Source organism: Mustela lutreola, chromosome X (genome assembly GCF_030435805.1).
Source record: "Mustela lutreola isolate mMusLut2 chromosome X, mMusLut2.pri, whole genome shotgun sequence".
Lineage (NCBI taxonomy): Eukaryota > Metazoa > Chordata > Mammalia > Carnivora > Mustelidae > Mustela > Mustela lutreola.
The window spans coordinates 112605500-112613968 of record NC_081308.1 but is presented as its reverse complement, the minus strand read 5'-3'; positions in this window follow the sequence as shown (position 1 = coordinate 112613968).

Genomic DNA, 8469 nt, shown 5'->3' with positions numbered 1-8469 from the left:
CTTAACAACCCTGAGACCACAACCCCAGCTGAAATCAAGAGTCAGATGTTTAACCAAGTGAGCCACCCAGACACCGCCACCCTGATTTTCGTTATGACATTTCTACAGTCATTTCTGGTAATCTTCTTTTCCTTGACCCACGGTGTCTTTCTGGAGAGTCATTGGTGAAGCACATCGTAATACAGGTCGGCATACCATTAGATTTGTCATGTCTCAAGCTCACCAGAATTCCATTTTTATGAAATGTCTATGAATGCTCCTAGGTTCGCTTGAGTCATAACTGCCTTTTTAAATAGTATTAAGGTAATTTCCCTAAATTATCCTGCCTTTTCCTTGACCACATCATGGTTTGCCTCACACTCATACACCTCACTTCTCTGATTTTGAGGTCCTTCTGCAGCCTCCTGTCACTTTGTTTTTTGACTCCCTGTCCCCACCCCCAAAAAGCTTGCTGTCCTCAACAAACTGAGAGAGGCTAAGGTGTATCTCTTCTATTGTTTGTAATCCTTCACACTAAAAATGCCAATTTATCCATACTGCGGTGATGTATGCTCGTGTACATAGAGCTAAGCCTTGAAATAAGACAGTCTTGGGTTTAAATACCGATTTTATGTCTAACCAGTCGTGTAGCCTCAAGTAACCTCGAGCCTCAGCTTTCTCATCAGCAAAAGGTCTGTAATGATGACTTCCTCCCAAGTTTGCTATAACAATTAGAGTGTGTGTATGTGTGCGTAGGATTTGGCACTGGCTTGACAAAAAGTAGGCATTTGATAAATTGTGCTGCTGCTGCCACCACTTCCACTCATGTTCGTGCTCTTCCTGCGGCTCTTCCTGCCTTCGTTGCTGTTACTGCTTTTACCTCTGCTGAGAGTAGACCCTGGAAGCTACTCGTCAGTGAAATCTTGACCGTTTTCCTGGCAGTCCATCCGCACTGTGGTTATCTGGAACTTTGTGTTCTGTACCCAGGTCTTGCAGTCATTTCCCTGAGCTGCTGGGTGGAGGCTGTTCTATCACAGCACCTCAGTTACAAGTGGTACCATTCTCCAACCTTGGAAATGAGTGTAGTTCTGCATAAAGGCTTTGAAGTGACACTGCCTTGTTGAGAACTAGTTCAGAGTCCCGTCTGCTTTAGAAAAACGTGTCTTTGGGGATTAGAGAATCCTTTCCTTATGGGAGGCTTTTTAGTAATCATTACCAGGAATTCATTTCCAGGAATCTCGGCTACTTGTCCAATACTATTAATTCTGCGGGAAAGTGTAATTGTAGATACCAACAGAAAAGTGGCCTTTTCTTTTTTTTTTTGGTAGGACTTTGAAATGATTAAGAAGTTTCCTTTTTTTCAGAGGTTAAAGATACTGTTACTCAGTCTTGGAATTGCCCTGTTTGCCCCTTATCTCCTTCCCACTTTCCATCTTCTCCAGCATATCTACCTGACTAAATTAATTATAATGTAGAAGGAACATTTAAGTTGTACAGGCTTCTTTTCTTCATAAAATTTTTGAGAATAGAGTGGGATAATTGTATCTAGCAAATCTTCAGAGCCTTGGAGCATACGAATTATTTTAAGTTTATTTATTTATTTGAGAGCGAGAGTGCACATACATGCAAGTGGAGGGGAGGGGCAGAGGAGGAAGGAGAGGGAGACGCACAGGCGGACTCCTTGCTGAGCATGAAGCCTGATGCCAGGCTCAGTCCCACAACCCCGAGGTCATGACCTGAGCTGAAACCAAGAGTGGGATGCCCAGCCAACTGAGCCACCCAAGCACCCCTGTAGCATAAGAATTTTTGAGTGAATCAGTAAATATCTCAAGCTCAGAAAACTACGCTATTTAATCAGTTGTTTTATTGATTAAATCAAATGTCCTAAAGACCACAATGTGAAGTGATTTTAAAAGTTGTCATTCTGAAAATCGTATCAGGAAGTACTGACTTGTTCATATCACAGAAACGCGATCCTCCCTGCCCCAGTTTAGTCAAATCTGAGCATTTTCATTAACAAAAGATATGCACGATTTCAAAGCTGACTTCTGATCTGTGGACTGATAGGCAATCCTTATTCGGAGGCCTAAAACTGCATTATTTTCATAGGTGGCTTAAAATACATGTGGACGTTGAAAAAAAGTTAATGCGTGATCACACTGTTGTTCACAGGAATGGAAAACTGGAAAGCATCTTAGGGGTCGTTTCTTCCCATTTCAAATGATGCAGGAAGCTCTTCTAAAACACCTCTTTTGAACGAAAACAGTTGCAATTGTTAGAGCCAGCCCATTCCTAATCTTTTCTTCTCCCTATCCTGCCCTTCCATCCTAGGAGGAGAGTTTGGTCCTTGGTTACCTACTCAGTCCCTGTCCCCAGGTTCTGGGCCTTTACCTGAGCAAATAGTGATTAAACCAGTTCAAGACCTGGCATCTAGCATCAACTCCCAACTCATCTACTTAGTCCTAAATGGAGCAGGGGTGAAGCCCTTAGTCCCAGGCTTAGGAACACACCCTCCTCTTGAGCTTGAGAGAAATAGAAAAGAATAAGAGAAGTTAGCATTGTGACTAGCTCTGCAGTTAGATCTTGGTCATACCCTGCTCTAACCATGGGCAGCATTGTGACCCTGGGCAAGCTACTTTGATCATCCCATGCTTCACAGCTTATTGTGAGGATTACATATGATAGTCCATGTTAAGCACATAACTGAGTACTTGGTGTATAGTAAACAATGTTGGGCACCAGGGTGGCTCAGTCAGTTAAGCATCTGTCTTTGGCTCAGGTCATGATCCCAGGGTCCTGGGATCGAGTCCCACATTGGGTTCCCTGCTCAGTGGGGAGTTTCTTTCTCCCTCTACCCCTCCCCTCTCCTCATGATCTGTCTCTCTCACAGTCTCAAATAAAATCTTTTTTTAAAAAGTTAGTTGCCATGGGGCACCTGGGTGGCTCAGTGGGTTCAGCCCCTGCTTTTGGCTCAGGTCATGATCTCAGGGTCCTGGGATCGTGCCCCGTGTCAGGCTCTCTGCTCAGCGGGGAGCCTGCTTCCTCCTCTCTCTCTGCCTGCCTCTCTGCCTACTTGTGATCTCTCTTTCCATCAAATAAATGAATAAAATCTTTTTTTAAAAAAAATTAGCTGCCATTTATAATTCTGTTATTTCAGTTGGAGGAATAGAGGTTGGAAACTAGGCTAGGTCTGATATTCTTCCCATCTAATGACCTCCCTGGAAGGATAGGCAAAATCACAATACCTGGGGTGCATCCTCTTTATCTGAAGCATTGGGATTTCCATCTGGGATTGGTGGGTAAGGATCAGGTGGGCCACATTTCTTATCCATTCTTTTACCTGAAGCTTCCTCCAGTACTTTAAAATTAAATGCAAAGAGTCACAGTACTTACTTTATCACTAGGAAAGGGATTAAGTACCAGCTATAGAGTCAGCTCAGGTCCTGAGGTCCATTTAGCTGGTGTAGAGGAATATTTTTGTGCCCTCAATGGTATCTTCTACGACTCTCGGAGTTCCTTAACCACCCAGCGTTAAAATCTAGCTCCCTGGGAAGGTGAGGTGCTTTGCAATGTCTCTTCTTCCTCCTTGCTGCCGTGCTAGTAGTTCCTACCAGGGTCTGCAGATTTCCCTTGGGAGAGGTGAGCCCTAGTTTCGGTAGAGGTAGCTTACTTTGTAGAGTAATCCTTAACATGAGATCTCCCCTCTTAACAAATTTTAGACATTCTTACCACACACACAAAAAATAAGGGCACAAAGAAACTTGGAGGTGATGGATATGTTTATTACCTTGGTTGTGGTAATGATTTTATGGGTATGCCTATGCTCAGACTCATTACATTGTATAAATTAAGTTCAGTTTTTTTATATATCACTTATACCTCAATAAAGCTATTTTTTAAAAATTAGTAACCCTTCTAGTTTCAGGTGTCTGAGTGCCCAGACTGGGACCAGGATTAGCTCCTTCTGTATGGGCTTCCAACCAAAGAAATGGTCAGTACCAGTCAGAAAAGCTCCTACTGGTATACACTTTCCAAGCTTCATGAATTTTAACCAGCAGAGGGCACACAGCAGACGTGCAGTTTCTATTGAATTATCAATCTGTGTCTTGTATGGAGTGGTCCTCAGAGCGGCTGGGTTCTGTGGTAGCCCAGATGACTAGTTTTGAAGTTCTGGCTTGGGAAAGGCAGTTTCTGATTTGAGAATTCATCAGGAAACCTTGGGGACACCCAGATACCCACAGAGAGAGAACATGGGCCAGAAAGAAGAGACCTAGGAGGCCCATGAGAAGCAATCATGGACATTCCTGAGCCCTGCCCTGAGATCCAGTAGATCAGAGTGTCTGTAGCTAGTATCCCAGGAATCTGCATTTTAACAATTTGCCAAGTGTGTTCATGCAGTTAGCTATGAGCCTGTATTTGGGAGTTGCTAATGTAAGGGAATTTCTGGGACCCTTATCTCGGTCCTGCTGCCCCAGCACCAGTTGTTAGGGTCATGGATATTCAAGGGGACTTGGAGTCAGAACAAGATCTGAAACTAGTGCAGTCTAGGCCAGACCTTCCAGAGAAAACAAGGCCTCTCCCAGTGCGGGCATGAGGGATGGTGAGTGGAGGAGAGCCTGTAAGTTAAAGCAGTAACTGTCCCCTCAGGTGTTACAAGAGGATAATCACTGACCTCTTTCTGCCCCTGCCACTTGAAGTTGCTAGAGAAGCTAAGCCTTGTGATCCAGGGAGCTCTCAGCACATCTCTGTACCCTCCATCCACACCCCACACGCAGGTTGGGCTTCTCCAGCTATTCTGGGCTGGGTATCCCTCCTGGCCACTGCTCTAGGTGGTGGTGCTCAGAGCAGCATCTGCTCTTGGGCCCCCTGACTAAAGGATCCCACTGAGACAGTCCTCAACTTCACTGAACTTGGCCAAAGCAAGTCATCAGGCTGAATCTGGGGACCTGAGCAAATGCACAGATACTGGGAGAGGGATAGTTCTGGGGGTAGGGGACCAGTGACAATACCCTGCAGCCCCAAAGGCTGAGCAGCAGAATCCAGCTGTCGTGTGGTTCCCAGCTCTTGTCCAAGGCAGGGCTATCTTGGGACTTCTTTGGCTCAGAGCTGACAATTCCACCAGCCACTTGGGCTTCTTGCAGAGACCTGGCCGGCACATCCCATTCAAGGAGGAATGTTCCCTCTTGGATATTGAATGACCTGCTTGCCAAACCCCCATGGGTCAGTGGGACCAGCTAGAGTGAACCCGCAATCTCTGCAAGGATTCTGGAGCTTGGAACTGGCTAGAAAGAGTATAATATCATAGAAAGAACCTATACTTAAGTAAGACAGATCTCGCTTTGCCACTCTTACTGTATTGGACAAGTCACTAAATCTGTCAGCACATCTATATTCATATATGTAAAAAGGAAATAATTATCCCCACCTCATAGGGTCGAGGGAGCATTAAATGAGCTAGTGAAGGAACGTAGTGTTTTAGCACAGGGCCCAGCATACAATAGGCATTCAAATGTTGGTAGTTATTACTCTGGGTCCTGTCTCTGTTACACAGGTGAAGACTCAAGGGCATAGCTCCGAAAAGTAAAGAAGAGCTGTACAGGAGACATCCTGGCCGTCATGGATCATTCCAGAGACATAATGAGGCTGGATGCGAGGCCTGGAAGCACCTCACTTTACTTGATTCTCTCTGCTCCTCATCACCCTCACGACAACAAGGGTGTCACGGTTCTCTGGCCTCCTGAGTCCCCTCCCTCTGGTTGCATTCTGAGAACAGCCCATCCCCAAATCCTTTTGCTCAATCTGATGGAGGCCTGAGCACCATTGTGCACCCTGCTGATGCCAGCAGAAAATTCTAGGGCTAGGAGACTGGATGAAGCCTGGAGATTCTCAGGATTCTCTGTTCCCAGGTACCTGGGGGAGAGCACAGTCATTACTGCAGGAAAGGGCAGGATCACGTAGGTGAGGCTCAGAGGACAGAGCCAGGTTGGATCAGTGAGTGCCTCCTAGCCACAGCAAAATTACCAGAGCCTTGGCAGGACCAAAAGATGATAGTCTTGGAAAAGTTCAGAGTCTGGTTTTTTAAGAGGGGGGCCAGCCAGCATGGAAATGACAGCCCTTGAGGCGCACAATCAGGAGTTACGAAGGGTGTCTATTCCTCTCAGAGGGGCCCAGAAAAGTAGAGGCTTTTCCCTCTTTCTTGCTGGCCAGCAAGCCTGCTGAATCTTTCCAAAGGTTACTGGGTCTAGATAATGCTAAAACTTTCCACTGGCTTCCCACTGCACTGAAATAAAATCCCAGCCAATAGATCTGGCCTTACCTACTTCTCAACCTCACCTCCCGTATTTTCCCCCTTGCTCACACTAGCCTCTTTGCTGTTCCTCAAACATGCCAACCTCACTTCTGCCTCAGGGCCTCGGCATTTGCTCTTTCCTCTGATTAGGGTTCTCTTTCTGACCTCATTCCTGGTTGCTTTTCTTCATTTGGGTCTCCGCTCAAACGTGATCACTGCAAAGGTATCTTTTGTGTTCACTTTGTCTAATGCATTGCCCTCCCGCCCCCTTCCTCACTTTCTGTCCACTTACCCTATTTTATGGCCCTCGAACTCCTTATTACTCTCAAATTCTCTCATTATGGATCTCATTTCTTTTTTAGTATCTACCTCCTTTATGAGAGCAGGATTTTTTTAAAGATTTTATTTATTTATTTGACAGAGAAAGATCACAAGTAGGCAGACAGGCAGGCAGAGAGAGAGGAAGGGAAGCAGGCTCCCTGCTGAGCAGAGAGCCCGATGCGGGACTCGATCCCAGGACCCTGAGATCATGACCTGAGCCAAAGGCAGAGGCTTAACCCACTGAGCCACCCACGCGCCCGAGAGCAGGATTTTATATTGTTCATCTACATATCCCAAGGGCTTAGCACACACTGGCTTATAGTAGATGCTCAATACATGTTTGTTGAATGCCTAAAAGGTGTCAGAGGCAATTCAGGTCTAGAAGAGGCAATCCTGGTTAGAGGACTTGGAAAGTTATTTGTCCCTGTTACAGCAAAGAAGGTCCTTGACCAACACAGGTCAGGACCCGGACTGAAATGTCAACCCACTAGAATGGACAAGTGTACCTGCGGCCACTGAGAGATGGCCCAGCCCTGCAGCCAAGTCAGGAGCCAAAAGACACCACAAGAGCAGTCCTGGGTAAGGAGCCAGTATCCGAAGTTGGGGAGAAGCATAGCAACAGGGTTTTCAGCAGGCAGTTCGCCAACAGATAACAGGCTCCTAGCCCCTTGGGTGAGATTCCAGGATAGGGCATTGGGTAGGGACAACTAGTAAGAAAACACAGCCCTAACCAGGGTACAAGGCAGGCTCCAAAGATGGATCCAGGCAGAAGCCAAGTGATGAAAACTAGACTGGGGGCTTAGCCTGGGATGGAGATGGGGTGGGGATTTAGCCACCTCTGGAGGAAGAGCATTGTAGCGACAACTAGGCAAGACAAGGCAGCCTACTTGTTTGGGTGGGAAGCGCATCTGGTATGTATTAACTTTCACTGGGCTGACGGGAAGGCGGACGGGAGACAGATCTGAATTCACCTACCAGAGGAAAGTGCTTGGGGGCTGTCAGCCTCGGACCCTCTTTTCTGTGGGCTTCTGACAAGAGAGGAGCCTTACGGAGCACCCCTGAAACAACAAATTCTACCTGGGGCTATGGTAGCTATGCCTTCATAGCTACTCTTAGTTGCTTTAACAATTGGACAAGGGGCTTTCACATCCATAGGACCCGACATTCTGGAAATAACCTACAGGACTCCTGCTGGAAAGCCACCAAAAACTCCCAGTGACTCAAAGAGCAACAAACTGTCCTGAATCTTGTGTAGGTTTCCTCATCCTTAGCTCCCCACTAAGGATGCTCAGCTCTTGTCCTTTCACTCAACCCCCAAGGTCATTCTGGCCTCCCTACTTTGTCCCAATCCCCTCCTCTTTACCAATCCAAATGCAACATTTTACTCAATATACAAAATAAGGTCAGTTATTTTTCAATGACTCCTTCCTAATGCTAAATACATAACGCTCTCAATTCCTAGAGCACAGACTCGAACTTGGTGAGGTCATTGTCTAATTTTTGTTCACAAGTAGTTCGTGTCTTTTCCCACAAGATCAGAGGGTTTTTGAACATAGGGACAAATCCTTTTCTTGCTGTTTCCTCTATAGCGCCCAGCACGGATCTGGGGGCATAACAGATTGTTGGCTTGAGCCCTGCCCTCTTCAAGAAATACCACTCCGGGTGTCAGAGACTGTGTGGTAAAATATGAGAAGCAGGATTTAACTACTTTGGAAGCAACTGAGCCCCTTGGGAAATCTATACTTTTTATTTTTAAGCTTTGGGAGATAAGGAGAGAGCCACCTACTCTCGACATCCGGGCAACCTAGGAAATATTTATGAGTCAACATCTCCTTTCAAGACTTCTCTATCCTCCACTTCCATGGGCGCCATAGAAAAAC